Here is a 4,806-nt window from a genome sequence, read left to right as displayed (position 1 = left end):
GGACATGGAACTGCTGTTAGGACATGGGGCTAATTAAATCAATATCAAGATGACCAGTCCCACTTTCACTTAATTTCCCACAGAGCAAAATGGCAAAAGACCATACCCCAATCCCAAACAGTTGTTTCACCACTATGTTGTTCTTCATTCTCAGAGAGGACCATGACATCAGGAAGGTGATGCTATCACTTGCAAGTGGATTGGATTTAAGTGAGGGAGGGCTGTGCAAAGTCACCAGCCTCAGAGGCAGCTAGGTGGTGCAGTGAGTAAAGCTCTGGCCCCAGAGTCAGAGGACCCGAGTTCGGTTCTGGCCTCAGACACTTAACACCCACACAAAAAAAACTAGCCATGTAACCTTGGGCAAGTTACTTAACCTCAATTGCCCTACAACAGGCAAAAAAAAAAGTTGCCAGCCTCATTTTCTTCTCCAGAGTCATCTGGGTCATAAGGGTATTAGGACTAGATGGCACAATGAATAGAGCTTAAGGTCTGGAGCCAGGAAGACCTGAATTCAAATACGACCTAAGATACTTCTTGGCTGTGTGATCCTGGATGACTCACTTAACCTTTGTCTGCCTCATCTGCAAAATGGAGATAATAATATCATCAATTTCTCAGGATGGTTGTGAGGATCAAGTAATATTTGCAAAGTGATTTGCAAACCTTAAAGCATTATATAAACATTTGATATTAATATGAAAAGAACAACTGGATAGATATGTGGGAGGGAGAGAGAGAGAGAGAGAGAGAGAGAGAGAGAGAGAGAGAGAGAGAGAGAGAGAGAGAGAGAGAGAGAGAATTCTATAAAGGATTTATGGGAAAATATGAAGAATTCAATAGGATAGGGAGTTATGTAGGGAGTATCCATACCAAGGGAATCATGGTGCCTTCAGAAGGTCAAAGTAAATTATGATAGTCATTCTTTTTGATTCTTATGAGATAGGGGATAGAGCCAAGATGTCAGAGTAAAAGCAGAAACTTGCTTGAGTTCCTGCTCCAACCACCTCCAATACCTGATTCTTATGAGATAAAGAGAAAGAAAGCTCACATGTATGGAGAGAGGCACTGGAGAGAAGGACAATCCCTTGAGGTCAGAGACCTGAGCTCTGGTCCTAGTTAAAGAAGAAAATTAAAGCCTCAAACTTATAAGCAAAATAGCATTGAAAAGCCTTAACATTCTGCCTGAAATAACTAGACCAATACCTTAAGCCACTAGCTGTAGAGTCAATATTAATTGATTGAGTAAACCTAATAATATTACAAATATGAAAATCTCCAGTTCTAAAAATTTGAAACTCTGCAATTCACCACATTTTTATTCTGAAGTTCTCACAACTATACCTTACTGATTCGTTAAAAATTGATATCATCAATGTATCTTTGACTTAATTTCCCTTCTATTTTTTTTTTTTGCTTTTTTGGAGGGGAGAGGGCAGGGCAATTGGGGTTAAGTGACTTTGCCCAAGGTCACAAGGCTAGTAAGTGTTAAGTGTCTGAGGCTGGATTTGAACTCAGGTCCTCCTGACTCCAGGACTCTATTCACTGCCACCTAGCCACGCCCCCCCATCTTCTGTTCCTGAGTAGCAACTGTGCAGGGTGTGTAGTTAAATATGACTGCTTAGAATTCTACAGAAGCTTCTTGGAAAGGTATATAAACTCTCAGGCTTGGGATTCTTGGCTGGTAAGGAAGAATCCATGCTAGTCAACAATTGTTCTAGCAATTATTAATAAATTACTGGCTAAATTATATTTAAAGAAATTAATATAATATATAATTAGTATATCTAAAACACCTTTCATCTAGCCCCATGTAATACCCTAATAAAGCAAATGCTAAATGAAAAAGTTTATTTCTTGGTAGCATTACCACTAGCAGGCCATCTCTTATAAATTTTAGCCACTCAAATACAATGAGTGGCTCCTTTTATTTCTTTCAATTCAATTACATATTAATTACATAACTTTAAGTAAGTCCCTTAATATTCTATTTCTTCATTTATAAAAGAGGAAATAATACTTGTATACCATAACTCACAGGACAGGCCTCCCTGAACCAGCCTGGGCTATGGCCAAGGCAATGATATCAGTGAATTATGTGTTCAGGTTCTTGTCTTATCCAGTCAAGGGCAAGTGTGGGTTCCCCAAAATCTTCAGCCTCCCCTGAAGAGTTATAAAGGAAAATATAGGAGCTGGTATAGCTGGTTCAGGGATCTTCCAATGCAGTGTTACACATGGGTGTAGACATCGGCATTTCCTTATGCATCCCAGACTGCAGGGGACCATTGAGGAATGGGGCCTGTCACTCCGATACAACATTTTGAGAGCACCTGGTCTGCTAACACCCACATGGCACTATCATAACTGGAGCTGGTGGGTGTCCTGAAGTTCCTGGTAAGCCACAATATAGATGAGTCATACATGCTCTCTGGTTTGCCTAGGGACAAACTGGCTAAGATGCCTGGGAAAATGTTCTTGATAGAGTGCTCCTAGTGTAAGATGCAATATGTTCATGGTGGTGGTGGACAGCAAAACACTCAAGGCAACTATAGCAAAAGTACAAGGCCTCTGGGCCTATAGGAGGCAGCTGATGACCACCATCCTGGACTGGGAAGATGCTCTGCTTAATTGGGACTTGAAATTTGCAGATGAAGTCAATGGGAATACAGACCTGTCCATCACTTTGGGCACATGATTGGGCTGCCTGCTTCTGTTCACCAAACACAAAAGAATTCTCTTAGTCATAGTCAACCTGTAGGCGGGGCCCCAAACATGACCTCCAGGATGACCTTCAAATCCATGGCTGTGTCAATGATGTTATAGCCAAACTCATGAAACATCTATGCCTGGAGATCTGTGAGTGGCAGGAACCCCTTGTGATGGAACATGCTCCATCCTTGGATGCCTTCCCTCCCCATGCAGGTAAAGACTGATTCCTTGACCCTTCTACTCCTTCTTCCAGGAATCAAGGCAGAGCCCCCAGCCTAGAACAACAGCTCATGGCCTGAATATGGCAAAGAGGACCTGCCATTGGCACAAAGACTGCCTAAGAGAGTAAACGTGGACTTATTTCTCAGCTGAACTGGTCTTATGTTGCTGTATGAACTCAAGCTACTCTAAGCCTTGGGTTCTCCCCTTGTACAAAGAGGGAGGACAGTGTGCACTCAGTAACATCTCTGGGCCCCTCCAGCTCTAAATTCTCGTGAAAGCAAAGGTCTCAGATTGGAATCCCAGCCTGGCCACTCATTACCTGTGTGACTTTGGAATAGTATTCTCATCAATAAAATGAAGTTAGCCTAGCCCATCTAGCTCCCATAATGTGTGATCTTGGGATGGGAGTAGGAAAGTCTGGGTATCTTGTTTTGTTTTTTAATATTAAAATAAATTAGGTTTCCTTTTTTTGAGAGGGGAAGGTAGGGCAATTGGGGTTAAGTGACTTGCCCAAGGTCACACTGCTAGATTTTTGTGTGTGTGTATGTTAAGTGTCTGAGTTCAGATTTGAACTCAGGTCTTCCTGACTCCAGGGCCAGTGCTCTATTCACTGCACCATCTACTGCCCCTAGGTTTCCCTTTTTTAAGGGCTGTTTAGAGGAAAGAACTATATATAAATTTATTATTGCTGTTATTGTTGTTAAGCATTCCACAATTTACAAAGTAATTTCTGGGTATAACCAGAGGGTCTAGCAGCACTCTTTGGTACAGCCAGGCACACTAGCCCTATATTGTAGGCACACCTATACATATAAGAGGCTGAGATAACTCAAGCATATCTTGAGTCATCTTAGTGATTGGAATTATAATACAAGATGCAGAATTAGAGATAACTTCCAGAAGAGCCACATTTTCCTCTGTGATGTATAAAGAAGAGCTATTTGCCAGCTTAGACTTTTTATTTTTTAATACTTTCTTCTTAGATTTCCAGAATAAAGTGACACAAGCAGATGAGGTGGAGAGGAAATATTGCTCTTCCCCACTCCTGCTCTCATCCCCAGCAGCAAAAACATATCAAATTGTAGGAAAAGCACATGACCACAGGCCTACCCATGCTTACCTACACAAAACCAATGGGATATTCACAACAGCCTAGCTGGCTAATAATACCCCTAATTCTCAAGGTTATTGTGAGGATCAAACATGATAATATTTGTAAATTGCTTTGCAAACTTCTAAGCATTATGCAACTGTCCACTATAATTACTATAAGGGCAACCGAATGGTATGTGGTTTATCAAGAGGTTCTCCTTGTGCCTATAAAACCACTTCTTTCCTGCTATGGTATGAGGACAGTACATTTTTACACATTAAACTGTATGGAGGATTTATGGGAAAATATGAAGAAAATATGAAGGACTCAAATAGGATGGGAAAAAATGGAAGGAGTTCACACATGAAGAGAGTCATGGCGTCTTCGGAATGTCAAACTATACACACACACACATATATATATACATATATGTATACACACATACACATATATACATATATATGTTTAGGCATAGGTGTATATTTTATTATAGAGATTATAATCATAGCATATACAACATATATTTCACATACATAGTATAAATATATAGCATAAACATATGGTATACTACATACTATATCATGTGTATACCATATATGGTATCTATATATCATATCATACTATTCTATGTTATATGTAATATGGTGTCATGTGTTATATATTCTATTCTATATTATATTAATCATCATATCATCTCATATCATATTATATGTAATCCCTGTCCCAAAGCCATGAAGAGTCCCAAAGGGTTCTGACAAAGACTGAAGCTCTCTTACCTTTCATCA

General features: G+C 40.0%; 1 pseudogene; it reads left to right on the top strand.

Annotated features, from left to right (window-relative positions):
* The first annotated feature begins 1,471 nt into the window (after positions 1–1,471).
* On the top strand, positions 1,472–2,948 carry LOC138152266 (NAD-dependent protein deacylase sirtuin-6 pseudogene; annotated as a pseudogene).
* Positions 2,949–4,806: the final 1,858 nt, after the last annotated feature.

This window comes from Petaurus breviceps, unplaced genomic scaffold (assembly GCF_028583685.1).
Source record: "Petaurus breviceps papuanus isolate PSGF00001 unplaced genomic scaffold, PetGlider_PUasm1.0 90925, whole genome shotgun sequence".
Classification (NCBI taxonomy): domain Eukaryota; kingdom Metazoa; phylum Chordata; class Mammalia; order Diprotodontia; family Petauridae; genus Petaurus; species Petaurus breviceps.
Note: the sequence above shows the minus strand (reverse complement) of the source record. Positions and strands in the feature narration are given on the sequence as shown.